Genomic DNA, 19,364 nt, shown 5'->3' on the forward strand with positions numbered 1-19,364 from the left:
TAACAAATGTACCACATTAATGAAGGATATTGTTAATGTGGGAAAATATGGGAGGTGTAGGGAGCAGGGCATATGGGAATCCCCCAAATTTTTATGTAACATTTATGTCATCTAAATATCTTTTTTTAATTAAAAATATATTTAAAACATAAAAATAAATAAAAAGATACCAAAAAAAAAAAAAAAAAGCAAGAAACAGGAGGTCCACTGAGGATTAGAAGGTCACTGGGTGATCTTAACAAGAAGACCCTTAGGGAGTGAAGGGCGCAGAAGGCCCTCTGCAGTGGCCTGATAGATGATTTGGAAGGCACATGAAGTGGAGCCTAGTGGAGACTTTTCTTTAAAAACACTAGTCTGGAAAAGAGAGGAAAGAAGGTGGTAGCTAGAGGGGAATGGGGGGAATGTAGGGTATCGGGAATAAAATGGAAGGAGCCAGTGAAGGGGACAAAAGGTTAAAGTCACAGAAAGGAGGAAAGAGTTGATGGAGGCCTTTAAAGTTCCCATGGTCAGTCCCTCCCTCCCTCTTCCCTTCCCTTCTCTTCTTTCTCCCACCTTTCTCCCCACTCTACTTCCTTCTCCTCCTTCCACCCCCCTCTCTCTCTTTCCCTTCCTCCAGTCTGAGAGTGCTGTATTCTCTGGCCAGCTGCCTCCGCTATGCCCACTTGGCATTCTCTAGTGCACAGTGGTAACAGAGAGGACTTCATTCTGCCTGTTGGTTGACTGAAAGGGTAATTTCCTGATGCCAGTCAAAGACGGACATCCATTTCCCCCATTAGGGAGGACCTTGAGTTCCACAGCCTCGCTGGGTATTAGGACTTAACTGTCATATGCCTAGCAACAAGACTGCGCTTGCAGAAAACATATGCCAGGCAGAATCTCAAACCACAAATCAAACCTGAACACAAATCAAATATCTGAGGATGCCCTGAACATTTCAAATATCAAACCCAAAGCGGCCTGCTTGTTTTACAGCCATTTCATCTCCAAATGCTATGCAGTCGCTTAGGTTTTTGCCTTTGCCTCAGCAGATTTTTATACTTATAGTGCTATTTCTTGATTTATTATTTTTAGACATTCTCAATTGACTTCTTGTTACGGTAAATGTGAATTTAGCTTTCTTACACCACCTTGTCATCCCCTTCCCCTCTCATCTGCACAGTGCTATCTTGTTAATTTTCTTTAAGGAGTTCTGAAGTTGAACCTAGAAAACACCTTCATAATCGCAATGCAAAAATTATGACCTTCCATTTACTTCAGGCCTGACTACCATTCCGTTCTTCATCATTGCTTGAAGCTGCTCTCTTACAAAGTTCTGGAAGACTAAAACTGCCCTCTCTGACCACAGCTCCCTCCTATCTTGAGGTCCTCCCCAACCTCCTTCACTTCTCCTTGCCTCTCTTTCCTCTCACTGTACCCTCTGTTTCCTCAGCCTCTATAATTGCGGTCTGCTCATGCCTTCATTTTACCTCCTTATTCAGCCTGGGTACCACCATTGGCCATTTTAGGGATGCTTCACTAGCACCCCAAAGCCTTTACCATCCACATTCTCTAGTTGACAGTTGCCAAGAGTCAACAGAGAAAGGACAGAAAACAAGCTAGTAATTTCTACTGCAAATCAATGCTGCCCTGAACAACATCTGTTCCAAACCTTTCCAACCCTCTTAATTTCCCAACCACAGATTCAACTGGCTGTTCTTCCACAGAAAATCTCACATCTTGCCACATGCCAAAATCCAACCTGTTTCCTCCCCACTTCCAAATAAATTCCTAGATACTCTAATTCATATCCACAACATTTGATCTATAATTTCAGGGAATTCCAGGGTCCACTGAGGGTACCTCTGCTCTAAATGTCTTTGTATTGTCCTCTATCCTCCTTCTTTCACCTTTCCCCCTCCCTACACCCTTCTATTTTGCCACCCCTTAAACAACCCACCCTCTCTTACCGTATATGGCTAAGTTCTTCAAAGAGTGTATGAGCAGGGCCTCTGTTTTCTCACCATCCACAAACACCCTGAGTCCTTTCACTCCACCTTCCAATCCCATCACTATCCAGATATTCCCTCAGAACTCACCAAGGACCGACAAGCAGCCAATTCCTATAACCTTTATCTCTCCTCCTCCTCACACCACACTGAAGTATTTAGTACTTTCTTTTTCTAGTGGTTTTATTCTATGCTTAGATTCCAAGAGGGTCTTAGGTGAAGGAGAAGATTGCCTTCAGATCATGCCATGTCCTTGAACCTGAACTAATACACCTTACAGATGCATTAGTTCATGTGATCCTCATACACAACTTGATGAGGTAAGTGCAATTATTATGTCCATTTTTCAGATGAGGAAACTGAGGCACAAAGCAAAGCAAAGATAAGTGACTTGTCCAAAGTCAAACAGATAGTGAGTAGTAGAGACAGGATCAAACCCAGGGTGCCTACCAGCAGAAGCCCGTGTCTAACCACTACAGCACACTGCCTCTGCCCGGAAGACCTTCCATGGTCTGGCCCTGGCCCACTTTTCCCACCTCAGTCCCTGCCTCTCACAGTCAGAGGTCATCTTTTGGTACTTCTGACTATCCAATCTGGAGACATGTTCTTAATTGTAATTCATGTCCCAGTGGATGTGAACCCATTGTAAAGAGGACCTTTTGAAGATGCTAATTTTAGTAAAGCTGTGACATACTGAGCCAGAATGGGCCTTAATCTGGATTACTAAAAGGCCTGATAAATAGAAAGCTACAGGGAGACGCCAGAAGCAAGAAGGCAGTGGGAACCCCGAAGAAAAAAGAGGAAGGCTAAAACTGCCCTCTTTGACCACAGCTCCCTCTTATCTTATCTTCCCAACCTCTTTCACTTCTTGTCATGTGACCAGAAAGCCAAGGAACCCCAAGGATTGCAGGCAGCCAGCACCAGCACACTGCATGGGGAGAAAGCAAGCCTTAAGGATACCTAGATTTTGGACTTTTCCTAACCTGAAAACCATGAGCCAATAGATTCCTATTGTTTAAGCCAGTCCATTGTGTGATACATGGGATAGCAGCTCTGGCAAACTAAGACATATGGGGAGCCCCATGCACAAGGAGCACGCCCTGCAAAGAGAATCACCCCACACGAGGAGTGGTGCCACACACACAGAGAGTTGATGCAGCAAGATGTCACAACAAAAAGAGATACAGATTCCAGGTGCTGCCTGACAAGAATGCAAGCAGACACAGACACATAGCAAATGGACACAGAGAGCAGACAACAGGGAAGTGGATGTGGCTCAAGCAGTTGGGTCCTTGCCTATCACATGGGCCTCCTAGAGAAGACAAGCAAGACAGTGAGCTGATGCAACAAGATGATGCAGTGGCCTTCTGATGGCTGGCATAACTGGGAAACTCCCAGGCATAAGCTAGGACTGCTTTTTTTTTTAAGATTTATTTTATTTATTTGTCTCCCTTTCCCCCCAGTGTCTGCTCTCTGTGTCCATTTGCTGTGTGTTCTTCTGTGTCCACTTGCATTATCAGGTGGCACTGGGAATCGGCATCTCGTTTTTGTTGTGTCATCTTGCTGTGTCAGCTCTCTGTGTGTGTGGCGCCACTCTTGGGCAGGCTGTGCTTTTTTTTTCATGCAGGGTGGCTCTCCTTGCAGGGCGCACTCCTTGTGCATGGGGCACCCCTACGCAGGGGCGCCCCTGCGTGGCACAGCACTCATGTGTAGCAGCACTATGTGTGGGCCAGCTTATCACACTGGTCAGGAGGCCCTGGGGATTGAACACTGGACCCTCCATATGGTAGATGGATACTCTATCAGTTGAGATACATCCACTTCTCTAGGACTGCTTTTTAAAAACTTTTGTGGGGAAGCGGACTTGGCCCAATGGATAGGGCGTCCGTCTACCACATGGGAGGTCTGCGGTTCAAACCCCAGGCCTCCTTGACCCGTGTGGAGCTGGCCCATGTGCAGTGCTGATGCGTGCAAGAAGTGCAGTGCCACGTAGGGGAGCCCCACGCACAAGGAGTGCACCCCGTAAGGAGAGCTGCCCAGCACAAAAGAAAATGCAGCCTGCCCAAGAATGGCGCTGCTCACACGGAGAGCTGACACAAGATGACGCAACTAAAAGAAACACAGATTCCTGGTGCCGCTGAAAAGGATCAAAGCAGTCACAGAAAAACACACAGTGAATGGACACAGAGAGCAGACAACTGGGGGGGGGGGGGGCGGGGAAGGGGAGAGAAATAAATAAAAAATAAATCTCTAAAAATAAGTAAATAAATAAAACGTTTTGTAAAAATAGGTAAAAGAAGAAGTTTTTTTCTCCTTTTCCAAGAAGGAGCTATAGTCAGCTTGACAGCTTCCATCTGAAATCTATTCAGTTTGTCTCTCAAGTCTAGGAACAACCCCAGAAATGCCCAGCAGCAAAGGCTCTGTGATTCCCAAGGTGGCAGGAACCAGAGCAGTAAACTCTGAACATCCCCCAAGACATGCCTTGACACTTTGGTTCAGAGGGTAGCCAAACCTCCCCTGAGACTTAGTTCAGGTGCTTTGGTTTGGGCAATTTCTCCCAACATCTCATCAATTCAGCTTGGGTGCTCTGGTCTGAACTCCGGGGTTTTCAGGCATCCCCCAAGACCTAGGTCAGCCACGGGGACACCTGTCAGCAGGGCTCTGGATTAAATTCTCAGGACACTGAGACCAGAGCATCAGCTCCAAATTATTTGGAGTGGTAAATGTTTTGGTCAGACTTGGACTCTGGGACATAATATCAGTCAACTAAAAAGTGCTTCTTCATTCTTCCTAGAGTAATGGGCATGGTCTCTAGTGTACCAGCAGACTCCATAGGAGTGTCTTCTCAGAGATCAGGAAATTTTGCCTACTGATGGTCTATGTGGCCACAGTATAGCCTAGAGCATCCTCTGTATAGGACCCTGAATTCCAGATAGAGGATTCCAGTAAGAGAGGAAAACAGATCCGAGGGCCAGAAACCTCATGTCATGTCTCCTTAATAAGGAACTACACCTCAAACTTCCATTAACTCCCTAGAAACAGCCTTCTCAGTTTTAAACTCGGTTGTGCCTAATAAAGGGTGTAAATGGGGATCAAGATCCAGACTATCATGATGATGGGGGAGAGTGTTACTGTGGGGGGAGTGGTGGGGTGGGGGCGGTGGGGGTGAATGGGGACCTCATATTTTTTTAATGTAATATTTTTTAAAAAATGAATAAATAAAATAAAATTTAAAAAAAAAAAAGATCCAGACTAGTTACTATACCTCTTCTGGAAAATAAAAAACCTCATGTGGCATCAATTAAGATCAAAAAGTTTCTAGAAATGCTAAGGATAAAATTCTCTCTTCTGTTTTAATCTGTGCTTAACTTTGTGTTCAACTCTGAAATCTGTGTTTAACTTTGTCAGCTTGCTTATGCCTAGGAAATCAGATCTGGGATTTACCTGTTACAAATTGGATAAAGGTAAAAGGTTGCCTAAAAACGAGTCTTCAGATGCCAATACTGGGAAGTGGATGTGGCTCAAGGGATTGGGCTCCCATCTACCATATGAGAGGTCCAGGTTTCAATACCTGGGGCCTCCTGGTGAAGGTAAGTTGGCCTGCGTGGTGAGCTGGCTCAAGCGGAGAATTGGCCCATGTGAAGTGCTGGCCCATGCAGGAGTGCGGGCCCATGCAGGAGTGCTGACTCATGAGGCAAGCTGACCTAAATGGACAGCTGGCACAGCAAGATGACACAACAAAAAGAGACACAGAGGAGAGACAATAAGCGATAGAACAGACCAGGGAGCTGAGGTGGCACAAGAGATTAAGCATCCCTCTCCCACTCTGGCAGGTCCCAGGATCAGTTCCCAGTGCCACTTAAAAGAGAAGACAAGCAGACACAGAAGAATGCACAGTGAATGGACACACTGTTGTGTGTGTGGGGGGGGATATAAATAAATAAATAAATCTTTTTAAAAATCTTTTAAAGAAATGTCAATACTGTCTTGGGATTGGATTTAATATATAAAGCACAAGAGGAATTGGTTCAACGGCTAGAAAAGCAGAAAAACTTAGCAAAGTTGTTACTAATAAAATTCTTGTGGTTTAGTTAAAAAAGGTACCCAATTTGTCTTAAAGTAAAAACCTACTAGAAATTGTAACTAAAGAGTTAAGATCATTAAATAGATGCCTTTATATTATAAAACAGCAGAAGAATAGTAACTGAAATTATTATAACTGGGTGTATGTAGCCTAACTTCTTTGGTTAAATTAACCAGTTGTAGCAGTTTGATATAACTGATGAATTCCAAAAAGACATAATGGATTATGCTTGTAATCTGATTTGTATCTGGGCACAACTGAGTTATGATTAGGGCATTGAGTCCCCACCCACGAAGAGGTGGGGACTCACTGATAAAAGGCATGGTGAAAAACAGAGTTGAGGGCTTTTAATGTCGGAGTTTTGATTTTGGAGTTTGATGTTGAAGTCTTAAGCTGGAGCCCTGGGAAGTAAGCTCATAGAGGAAAGAGAAGCAAGCCCCAGGAAGAGAGGAACCTTGAAGCCAGAGTAAAGCAAGCCCCAGGAACATAGGAACCCAGTAAGTCTGAAGCCTCACAGACATCGGCAGCCATCTTGCCCTAAATAGACTTTGGAGAGGGAAGCAACATATGCTTTATTGCCTGGTATCTATAAGCTCCTACCCCAAATAAATATCCTTTATAAAAAACAACCAATTTCTGGTATATTTTGCATCAGCACCCCTTTGGCTGACTAATACACCAGTCTATGTGGTTATGGTTAATTATAAGGAGTTTTCTTCTAAATGCAAGCATTTAAATGGCTAATTCTGGGAAGCCATTATTAATTACAAACCTAAACTGATATTAATGGCAAAAAGTAACTTCATAGCAGGGAAACCTGTTGGAGGCCACCTCAAACTGCATATTCAAGTTGTGATAAGGAAAATAATCTTTTTTTTTAAGATTTATTTTTTATTTATTTCTCTCCCCTTTCCCCCCCCACCTCCCATGTCTGCTCTCTGTGTCCATTTGCTGTGTGTTCTTCTGTGACTGCTTCTATTCTTATCAGCGGCCCCAGGAATCTGTGTTTCTTTTTGTCACGTCATCTTGTTGTGTCAGGAAAGATAATCTTGATTCCATTGGGAATCTTCAATTTTCATAAAATAATGGAAAAAGTAGTTTTTCCTGTACTGCTAAAATAAAATACCTGCTAATTAATGTCTTCATGGTAAAGGTGTAGAAGTAAAAAGCAAAGTACTAAAGAGTTAAGTTCATTTGATATGTTACATATTGCATTGAAAGTGTTTATAAAGTGTATAAAATCAAGAGATAGACTTCAGGGAAGCGGACTTGGCCCAGTGGATAGGGCGTCCATCTACCACATGGGAGGTCCGCGGTTCAAACCCTGGGCCTTCTTGACCCGTGTGGAGCTGGCCCATGCACAGTGCTGATGCGGGCAAGGAGTGCCGTGCCACGTAGGGGTGTCCCCCGCATAGGGAAGCCCCACACACAAGGAGTGTACTCCTAAGGAGAGTCACCTAGCACGAAAGAAAGTGCAGCCTGCCCAGGAATGGCGCCGCACACACAGAGAGCTGACACAACAAGATGATGCAACAAAGAAACACAGATTCCCATGCCGCTGACAACAGAAGCGGACAAAAGAAGAACACACAGCAAATACACACAGAGAACAGACAACTGGGGTGGGAGGGAAGGGGAGAGAAATAAATAAATCTTTAAAAAAAAAAAAAAAAAGATGGACTTCAGCATTGTCAAACTCTTGTGCACTCAAACCAGGCCTTCAATACACTGCAGATTGTCTCTCCATTTGAGTTATTGGCTAGGTTGGTCACTGATCCCTAAAATAATAAATGTATCTACTACATCTCTGGTTGTGATCCTGAAGTGGATGAAAACTATGTTGCAGTTTCAGACTTCTGCAGCAACCAACCATGGCTCCATACAGACTAACGTACAGTGGATATTGCCTCCAGACAGGCACTGTTTCATAATGTCAAGGGTGCTATACACTAGGCCAGTGGAATACTGAGGCCTACTTTCCTACCTTCTTTCTAGGGTCAACGGTGATGCAAACTGCTGGCTGTGTGAAGGATATACTAAGTGGACTAATAATTACCAGACTGATAAAAATAGAACTTAAACAAAATTGGAATTATGACTGTTCCCATGGAGAGATAATATGTAAGGTATTGCAAACCTGGAGCTTAAATCTATTAATTGCAACTTAAAGAAAAACTTATGCATTGGGTAGTGCATTGATAAATATTAAGCACTGTGCCTATATCTCCTATTCTAGATAAATGCCTGGTGATACCTTTTCTATCCTAGATCACATGCAGAGGGATACTGAACATGTTAAAAGTCCTGGTAAACTTCATTTTCTAAGTATTAATAGTTAATAGTTGTGCCTGTAAGATTAAAAGAATGGCCACCTTGCCTAAGAGTAGTGGGGGCAACAGCCCTTTTAATTTAAAAAGCCACCAAATTAACTTGGGGGTGACCTCTCAGTCTTCACTCCCCACCAGGTGAAAGACATGCTTAACCCAGGTCTCCCTCCTAGCCCTTATTCCAGAACCCATCCCACTCTTATCTTGGGGAGGACTGGCAGACCCATATGCCACCCTGCCAGGGTTAAGCATTTCCCACCAGAAGGGAAACAGCAAACAAGGTGGCTAGGACCCACTTCAGTTTAGCCCCTTCAGGATGGGCCATGGACAGCTTTTCCTCACCCAAGACCTGGAAACCAGGTTCTGATCAAATCTTGGAGAGAAAACAAACCTTACTCTCAATTAAAGCCAAAATGGAAGGAACCTTACTCTGTAGTTCTGATCACTCTCACAGCTATCAAACGTAGAGGAATTGCCAGTTGGGTGCACTTATCCCAAGTGAAACCAGCTGCCCAAGGAAAAGCCAGCTCACCAGAAGCACCCAATGGGACATAACACTCCCAGTCATTGGACGGCCTGAAATACCTCTTCAAGAAACAAAGCTAAGTAGTATCTGTGTCAAAGCCAGCTGTTCCCTCTTACTCTAGCCCAGACTTCTATTGCTAGGTGGAGGACAACCAGACACCCCTTTAAAGTCTTGTCTGTTTTCCTCTCCTGTAATTTATCTAATATGGCATGCCTCTTCTCATTCCTCTCCTCCACCATACGAACTGGGATTGGCAATTTATACCAAATCCCATTATCTATTACAATCACTCCCTAGAACTGACTGACAGCATAAAAGAAACCAGCCATGCCTTAGAAGCTCTAAAATAGCAAATGGACTCTCTTGCTGCTGTGGTGTTGCAAAATCACAGGACACTTAACATGCTAACAACAGCACAGGGAGGTACATGCCTTTCCCTTAAGGAAAAATGCCATCTCTATGTAAAACATTTTGAAATAGTCCCAAACAACATTCAAAACCTGCAAAATAAAGCTCACCAACTTTAGGAAGATGCAGCCTTCATAGGCACCTGGCCTTTTCTACTTTTGTAGGCCAATATCGTTTTAATGGGATCATTTATCCTCAAAATTCTAAATAAGTTTATTTCTTCCAGAATCAGCATCTTGTCAACCATAAGGAGACTTCGTCCAACTTCACCCAGGATTCCAGATTTGTCTTGCAACAACTGCAATAGAATAGCAAGAGGGTTATACAGCTTGTCAGGTAGGGCCTACTGTCCTAACCAGCAGGAAATAATTATAGAATGACCACCATCCTTCAGCACCTTTTGAAGAATAAAGGTGTAAACTCTTTGACGGGGGAGTTGAGGCAGGCTAGTTAGAAAATCAATAGATGGATCTGGAACCCAGCAGAAAAACCACCACCATTGAGCACATGGCCACAATACCCCACAAGATGGCCGCTGGAAGACTCTTGTGAGAATGAGAGTTCCTCCAGAAGCCAGAAGAAGCCCTAGATATTCTTCAGGGGCCTTATCATTGGGCTCTTTCAGTGGATTGATGGGTGGGGTAATCAATCAAAACAGCAAACAGCTGGGACTCCTCCCCTGTCATTAGCAGAAGGGCAGAATAATTAATGGTTTTAAAAAGCAAGCACAAAGGCCAAACAGCCTCCTGCACTTGCTTTCTTCTTCCCTGCCTGGAAGAGCATGCAAGTAAACCTGGGCATTTGCAATCTGTAATGGGGAATTCTAGTCTGAAAATCAGCCCTCTTTATCTCTTTTTAGCCCCTCTCCTCTCTACCTGGGACCTATAATCTGTTAGTGTGATCCTCACATTTCTCTTCCCTCCCCTCCTTAATAAATTACTGGCCTAACTAAACTGGCTTGCACTGAAAATTTGGTTTTTGTAGCTCAGCCAAGAACCTAGAGAAAATCCAGTAACCTCAGTGCCTCCTAAAAAGAAGACAAGCCGACAGAGAGAGCACAAAACGAACAGACACAAAGAGCATACAGTGAGCACAAACAACGAGGAAGGGGGAGAAATAAATAAAATAATTCTTTAAAAAAAAGAAGCCCTATGCAAAACCTTCAGTAGTCCCCTGTACCCACCAGATGAACTACAAACTCTTCACCAAATGATTCACCTATGATCCAACTCACAAATGCCAGCCTGCAGTTAAGTTAGAAAATTCTGTTTCTCAAACCTGCCATGCATTTTTTGCCTCTGGAGCTTTGCTCTTACTATGTCCTTTTCTTGTTCATTGAAATAAACATTTATTATACACGAACCCTGCACCAAGCCCTGGGTAAATGCTGAGGATGAAAAGATAAGCGGAATGTAGAGCACATCCTGAAAGAATGCACAGAACTAGTGGGGGATACGAAACGGAATAAATTAATAAGTAAATGTATAAAGCACTACAAAAGAAAACACCAAGTTCAGCCTAAGGAGTCAGGGAAGGGGTAGTATTTTTTTTTAAGATTTATTTATTTATTTTATTTCTCTCCCCTTCCCCCCTCCCCAGTTGTCTGCTCTGTTGTGTCCATTCCCTGTGTTCTTCTGTGTCCACTTGTATTCTTGGTGGCACTGGGAATCTGTGTCTCTTTTTGTTGCGTCTTCTTGCTGCACCAGCTCTCTGTGTGTGCGGTGCCACTCCTGGGGCAGGCCATGCTTTTTTCACACGGGGAGGCTCTCCTTGCAGGGCACACTCCTTGCACGTGGGGCTCCACTACACAAGGGACATCCCTGCGTGGCATGGCACTCCTTGCGCGCGGCAGCACTGCACATAGGCCAGCTCACCACACGGGTCAGGAGGCCCAGGGTTTGAACCCTGAACCTCCTATATGGTAGGCAGACGCTTTATAAGTTGAACCACATCCACTTTCCAAGAGGTAGCATTTGAGATGACTAGAAGCTCAGCAGACTAATAAAGGAAGGGAATCATACCCCAGGCAATAGGAAGATGTGAGAAGGCAGAGGTATGGTAAGGCTAGAGACTATGGGGCAATAGTGAGTAGTGGGAGATGATTCTGGAAAGATATATAGAGGCCTGATCAGGAAGGGCCTTGAATGGCATGCAAAATAATATAAAGTATGTCCTGTATTTTGTCACACATGCATTCAATAAACATTTTCTGAGCACCCATGTTATTCCAGGCACTGTGCTAGGTATTAAAGATTTAAAAATAAATAATAAATAAAGTATCTGACAAAATCCAGTAACCTTTCTTGATAAAAAACACTCAGAAAAATAGGATAGAAGGAAAGTTCCTCAATATGATAAAGGGTATATATGAAAATCCCAGAGCTAGAATCCTACTCAATGATGAAAGACTAAAATCAGAAACAAGACCAGGATGCCCACTGTCACTGCAGTTATTCAACTTTCTACTGGAAGTTCTAACCAGAGCAATTATGCAAGAAAAAGAAAAAAAAGGCTCCCAAAATTGAAACTTTCCCCATGTGTATATAATATGATTCTATTTATAGAAAATCCTAAAAAATCCACACAAAAAATCTACTCAATCTAAAATGAATTCAGCTAAGTGGGAACATACAAGCTCAACATGCAAAATTAGTAGGGTTTCTGTTCACTAAAAATGAACCATTTGAAGAGGAAATTAAGAAAAACATTCCATTTACAACAGCAACTAAAAGACTCAGATTCATAGGAGTAAATTTAACCAAGAATGAAAAGGACTTTTACATGGAAAACTACAAAACATTCTTAAAAGAGATAAAAGAAGACCTAAATAAATAAATGGAAAAGCATTCCACGTTCATGGATTGGAAGATTAAATATCATTAATATGTCAAGGTGATTTACAGAATTCATTGCAATCCCAATCAAAATTCCACAGCCTTCTTTGGAGAAACTAGCCATGAAATTTATATGGAAGGGTAAGGGGCTCCAAATAGCCAAAACAATCCTGAAAAAGAAGAACAATGTTGGAGGATTTACACTTCCCAATTTGAAACTTACTACAAAGCTATAGTAGTCAAAACAGCACAGGGAAGCAGACATGGTTCAAGCGATTGCGCTCCTGTCTACCATATGGGAGGTCCAGGGTTCAATTCCCCAGGCCTCCTGGTGAAGACAGGCTGGCCTGCATAGTGAGCTGGCCCAAGTGGAGAGCTGGCCCACATGGAGTGCTGGCCCACACGGCAAGCTTGCCTGAGCAGAGAGCTGGCTCAGCAAGATGACACAACAAAAAGAGACACAGAGGAGAGACAATAAGAGGCACAGCAGACCAGGGAACTGAGGTGGTGCAAGAGATTGAGTGCCTCTCTCCTACTCTGGGAGGTCCCAGGATTGGTTCCCAGTGCCATCCACAGAGAAGACAATCAGACACAAAAGAACGTACAGTGAATGGACACAGAGAGCAGACAATGGGGAAGGAGGGTTGATAAATAAATAAATCTTTAAAAAAAACAACCAGCATATTACTGGCACAAGGACAGATATATAGACCAATGGAATGGAATTAAGAATTCAGAAATAAACCCTCACATGGTCAATTGCTTTTTTTTCCAAATGATTTTTGACAAGTGTGCCGAGTTCACTCAAAGAGGTAAGAATAGTCTCTTCAAAAATAATTCTGGTGGGGAAGCGGACTTGGTCCAGTGGATAGGGCATCCGCCTACCACATAGGAGATCCGCTGTTCAAACCCCAGGCCTCCTTGACCCGTGTGGAGCCGGCCCATGTGCAGTGCTGATGCGCGCAAGGAGTGCCATGCCACGCAGGAGTGCGCCCCATAAGGAGAGCCGCCCAGCATGAAAGAAAGTGCAGCCTGCCCAAGAATGGTGCCACACACACGGAGAGCTGACACAACAAGATGATGCAACAAAAAGAAACGCAGATTCCCAGTGCCGCTGATAAGGATAGAAGAGGTCACAGAAGAACACACAGCAAATGGACACAGAGAGCAGACAACTGAGGGGGCGGGGGAGGGGAGAGAAATAAATAAAAAATAAATCTTTTTAAAAAAGTAGTTCTGGGGAAAGCAGATGTAACTCAATGGTTGAGTACCTGCCTCCCACATATGAGGTCCTGGGTTCAATCCCTCCTTTAACATTAAATGGTGCTGGAAAAACTGAATAGCCATTTTCAAAGGAATGGAGGTGAAACTCTACCTCATACTTTATACAAAAATTAACTAGAAATGGATCAAAAACCAAAATATAAGAACTAGGACTATAAAACTCCCAGAAGAAAATGTACAGAAGCATCTTCAGGACCTTATGTTAGGAAATGGTTTCTTAGACTTTATACTCAAAGCACAAGCAACAAAAAAATATATAGATCAATGGAACTTCATCAAAATTTAAAACTTTTGAGTATCAGAGGATGTCACCATGAAAGTAAAAAGGCAACCTAAAGAATGGGAGAAAATATTTGGACACAACATATCCAACAAGGGTTTAATATCCAGATATATAAGGAAATCCTACAATACAACAATAAAAAGACAAATAACCCAATTTAAAAATGGGCAAAAGACTTGAATATTATTTCTCCAAAAAAGATATCCAAGTAGCCAAAAGCACATGAAAAGAAGGTCATTTAGGGAAATGCAAATCAGAACTGTAATGCGGTACCACTTCACAGCCAGTAGAAAGCTATTATTTTTTTTAATGGAAAAGTAATAGCGTTGGAGAGGATGTGGAGAAATAGGAACGCTCGTTCATTGTTAATGGGAATGTAAAATGGTGTAGCCACTGTGGAAAACAGTTTGCAGTTCCTCAGAAAGTTAAGTACAGTATTACCATAGGACCCAGCAATTCTAATTTTAGTTACATACCCAAAGAATTGAAAGCAGGGACTCAAACAGATAATTGCACACCGAAGTCCATAGCGGCATCATTCACAATTGCCAAAAGACAGAAGCAACCCAAGTGTCCATCAACAGATGAATGGATAAACAAAACATGGGATATACATACAATGGAAAATTATTCAGATGAAAAAAGGCACGAAGTTCAGATACATGCAGCAACATGGATGAACTGTGAGGACATCATGTTGAGTGAAATAAGCTAGACACAAAAGGAAAAATGTGTGTGAGCTCACTGATATGAAATAATTAGAATAGGTAAATTCATATATTCAGAAATTAGAATACAGGTTACCAGGGGCTAAAGTAGGGTTGGGAATGGGGAGTTAATGCTTAATCATTATAGAACTGTTTGGAAAATTTGAAAAAGTTTGTTAATGGATGGTGGTGATGGTAGCACAATATTGCGAGTGTAATTAACAGCACTAAATTATACATTCGAATGTGGTTAAAAGAGGAAACTTTTGGTTCTACATATGTTCCTAGACTAAAAAAAAATTTTAATGTAGTACTGTACAACACAAACATAGAACCCTAATGTAAACTATAGACTATAGTTAATAACACAATTATAACACATTCTTTCATCAATTGTAGCAAAGGTACCACACTAATGCAAAGTGTTATTAATAGGGATAATTGTGGGGATGGGGGGCATATGGGAACTCCGTATTTTCTGCATGATTTTTCTGTAAACGTACAACTTCCCTAATAATTAAAAGAAAAAAAAAACTCATCAATAGCCAAGAGGACACATCCTAGGAAGGTCCTCCCAAAATATTGTAATTGCCACAGAAACTCAAAGGCCACCTATCCATACTCATGCCTTCCCCAAGAACCCATTTATAAAATGGAAACTTCCCCAGTATTAGTAATCCCCAAATATGAGTGTATTTGTAAAATTCTTATTTTTTAAAAAATAGGTCAATTAAAGAGGAAAAAAAAAAAAACAGGTGTGTGTGGGGGTGGGGTGCCAAGCAGAAACCCAGCAAGCAATGGAGACCTAGTCCTTCACCCCTTGGGAATATTCTCCTTCTCAGACAAGACTCCCAGAGCCCTGTGGAAGCCATACCTGGTGGGTGAGAAGGTTCCACTCACCTTCCACTCACTCAGGGATGCCCCTCTGTTGGCTAAATCTCCAAAGGCCACACTGACACTCCCAACAACTCCCGCCCTTCTCCCGGTCAGGTAGAACCGCTTCCACTGAACTAGGCTTTAAAGTTTTGTCCTAAGTCTTTACTATAAATCAATACAAGAAACAGGAAATGCTTCTGCATTTGCTATAAAATTCTTACCAAGAACATTGTGTATCTGCACACTGTGCAAGACCCCATATGATAAATCTCATCATGCATGTGGTACCAGGAAAGATTTTGTCTTTTAAGTAAACCTGAATAGTATACTATTGATTATTTTTAAATTATCTAACTCATCATATTCTCTTAGAAGATCAAGGCCAAATTTAGTATTCAATTGTAAGAGTTCTACTAGCCCTAGTAATCAGCATTTTTTCTTCTTCTCTATTCCTTTTCATCACTTTAATTTTCTATTTCTCTTTGTATTTCTATTTGCATTTTAATAACTTTATTGTATATGTATCTTTTACCTCAGGTTACTTCCAACTCTTTCTGGAGAAGCTGTATCTGTCCATAAATAAAATTTGACCAACAAATTCTCCTATCTCAGCCTCATTACAAAAGCAGACTCTCCTCCTTCTGCCAACTGGGGAGAAGTTAGCAAATATTCAGGCAGCTGATGTCTTGTACTTGCATTTTTTCTATTATACTTCATTTCCTGGAAGTATATACGATTCCACAAAGAGAAAGGAAAAACATTACCTGAAGAATTCTTCTTTTGGAAATCGTTTCTATATTTTGGATTTCAAACACTTCTTGTTTACGTCCTCTTGATTTTGCTTCCACTCTGTTCTCCACAGATCAGAAATGTAACAAGCAGGAGGGAATAACAAGACTACTAATATCTTTGTTTTTGGGTCAGGTAAATTTAAAAAAAAAAAATTCCCCATTTCCACTGCCAAGAGTGTGCTCTGCTCCCAGTGGGAGAAGGTGGTGGAGTTAGGGCAGCCACCCAGGATAGACCACACAGCTTCAGCAACACAATTCTCATGGCCTAATTAAAAAGGTCCCTTCTGCTTACATCAAGTTTCACTTTCCCCACAGCTATCACTATTACCATGAAACAGGGGAGTTTTTCCACTTTAAGAACATCCAATTTGCAAGGCATACCTGGGGGGGTCTAAGCATAAAATCACTGCCAACTTTCTCAGACCCCAAGGGAGTAAAGCACAAAAAGCAGAGAAAACACAGTGATGCAAAGATGGGGACAAAGTGTTTTTCAGGAATGTTTATTACAACCCAAAGGAAATCAGCTGACCACATCAAAGGATTTTTTTTCCTTTTTTATGTATGGGGCCAGGAATTGAACCCTGAATCATATACGTGGGAAGCCAGTGCTCAACCACTGAACCACAACAGCTCCCCTGAGTTGGTTTTTTCATTTGTTTGTTCGTTGTTTGTTTTTGTTTTTTGGAGGCACCGGGAACCGAACCTGGGTCCTCCCATGTGGGAATCAGGTGCTCAACCACTTAAGCTACATCCACTCCCCAGGATCATCACTATTTCTTTCCAAAATTTTGTATTTTTTATTTTGGAAATAAATAGCGATGACAGTTGCACAACCTTGTGAATGTAATTAATGCTGCTGACTATACACTTAAAAATGGTTAAAATGACAAATATATGTGTTATATATATATATATATATATATATTTTTTTTTGTCACAATTACGAAAAGAAGCATAATCAAGAACTCTCTCCAAACACACCCCACTCCTTTCTCCCAACATACACACACATATGCACCTTACTTGCTCAGGGAGGGATGCAGTCCTGGAGACTTGAGAGAACTTCACTAGGAATCCCTTTCCCTGGGCAGCCTGCCGGGTGCTGCTACTTTCCCCCTGGAAGCCCTGCCCCTTCCCTTCCGCACTGCTTTTACAACACCTCCCTCTTGTGGTAAGAATCTGGGCTGCTCCGCTCCCTCACGCCAAACCAGCAGGGTTCTCACCAGCGCCATCACTCAGCGTGAGAATCAGCTCAGTTGCTGACAAAAGGTAAAGCAGAAAAAAAAAGAAAACAGCTGCCTTGGCCAGCCAGAGACAGTTTTCTGTGTCCCTCGACTCCTTTGAACTTAAGCTGGGATACTGGGATACAAAGGCCCTGCTGGAGTGTTGGGTGGGTAGCACAGGCTGATTTCATCAGAGCCCATGTCTAAGACTGCCGAAGTGAGATGGGATGCTGCAAACAGGGGCTCTCAGGCTAGACGCATTTGGCCCCTTTCCAGAAGAACTACAGCTGCTTCATGTCTTGGGCCCTGCAACTTTAAAAAAATAATAATCACTTTATAGAGATATAATTCACATACCATACAATTGGACCTTTCAAAGTGCACAATTGAGTGGTTTTTAGATAGTCACAGAGTTTTCCAACAATCATCGCCATCTACTTTTGGAATATTTTCATCACCCCAAAAAGAAACCTGTATCCATTAGCAGTTACACACCATTCCTCTTCTCCCAGGCCCTGGCAACTACTAATCTACTTCCTGTCTCTATGATTTGCCTATTCTGGATATTTCATATAAATAAAAGCCTTTTATGACTAGCTCTTTCACTTACCATCATGTTTTCAAGGTTCATTCATGTTGTAGCACATATCAGTACTTCGTTCCTTTTTATGACTGAATAGTAATCCATTGTATAGCTATACACATTTATCCATTCATCAGCTGATGGACATTTGCATTGTTTCTACTTTTGGGCTATTGTGAAATGGCTTCTATAAATATTCATGTGTGACCATATGTTTTCACTTCTCTGGAGTATAAACCTAGGAGTGGAATTGCTGGGTCATATGTTAAACATTTTGAAGAACTACCCGACCACTTTCCAAAGCAGTCACACCATTTTATAATCCTGCTGCAGCAAAGCAGGAGTTCTGAGTGGCAGAAAAACCCAAATGGCACTTGGAGGGGCAGAGGAACAGATTTATTATGCGCTGGCCCAGAGGAGAGTCAATCTCCAAATTCTGAGCCCCATTTTTCAGTTTTCATAGGTTTATATAGGATTTTATGTGAGACTGGCATGGCTTTCACTCACTGACTAAGGCATTGCTAGGTGAAATCTTGCAAGCGGGGTTACAAAAGCAGAAGGCAGGTGCAAGATCGCTTTCATGGGCTGATTTACAGAAGCGGGGGCAGGAGAGGTTCATTAGATTACAGAAGCAGGGGGCAGGAGTGGTTTGTTTGATAGTCTCCTACAAGGCCATGTTCTCATGGGCTGATTTATAGAAGCGGGGGATGGGGGGGTGCGCAGGAGTGGCTCATTAGATAGCTTTGCAAGGTTATGCTTTTTATTTTTCAACAATCCCACCAGCAATACATGAGGGTTCCTATTCTCCACATCCTCACCAACACCTGTCATTGTCTGTCTTTTGACATCCCAGTGGGTATGAAGTTATATCTTATCACGGTTTTGATTTGCATTTCCCTAATTACTACTGCTGTTGAAAATCTTTTCATGAGCTTATTGGCCATTTGTATATCTTCTTTGGAGAAAGGTCTACTCAATCCTTTGCCCATTTTTTTTTTATTAAGGTGAAATTCACATCACGCAAAACTAACCATTTTAAAGGGAGAAATTCAGTGGAATTTAATACATTCACAATGCTGTGCAACCACCATATCTACCTAGTTCAAAATATTTTCACCACCCCAAAAGGAAAGCCCATAGCCATTGTATTAGTCAGGGTTTTCTAAGGGAAGAGAGTCAACAAGCAGTATCTGTCAATAGTATGCGATTTTTTTTAAGAGTCTCTCACATGACCATTGGGATGCCCGACTCCAGGTTCCACAGGCATGCTGCAACCAGGGGCTCCAATGAAAGTCCCTTGAAGGTTCTTAAAGGTTCTGGGAGTCATTGGCTGTCCAAAGACAAGCTAGGAAATTCTCACTCAATGCTGGACTCACTTCCCCTTTTAAGGCATTCAACTGATTGGGTAAAGCATCACTCATTGCTGATGGCAATCTCCCTGGTTGATATAATT

General features: G+C 42.3%; 1 protein-coding gene across 4 annotated transcripts in view; it reads right to left on the minus strand.

Annotated features, from left to right (window-relative positions):
* The window catches only part of LOC101425712 (17-beta-hydroxysteroid dehydrogenase type 6), a 93,360-nt gene extending 76,148 nt beyond the window's left edge, over nt 1-17,212 (minus strand). For 2 of the 4 annotated variants that reach the window (XR_011650231.1, XM_023591029.2), the window contains exons 1-2: nt 16,079-16,376; nt 9,441-9,628 (exon numbers count right to left, since the gene is read on the minus strand). The gene's annotated coding sequence lies outside the window, so the exon portion shown is untranslated. Of the gene's footprint in view, nt 1-9,440; nt 9,629-16,078; nt 16,377-17,128 lie in introns of those variants that run through there. The other 2 variants (XM_058307938.2, XM_058307939.2) reach the window with 2 other exon arrangements.
* Between the last annotated feature and the right edge of the window lie 2,152 nt (nt 17,213-19,364).

This window comes from Dasypus novemcinctus, chromosome 12, assembly GCF_030445035.2.
Source record: "Dasypus novemcinctus isolate mDasNov1 chromosome 12, mDasNov1.1.hap2, whole genome shotgun sequence".
In the NCBI taxonomy this organism is placed as follows: Eukaryota; Metazoa; Chordata; class Mammalia; order Cingulata; family Dasypodidae; genus Dasypus; species Dasypus novemcinctus.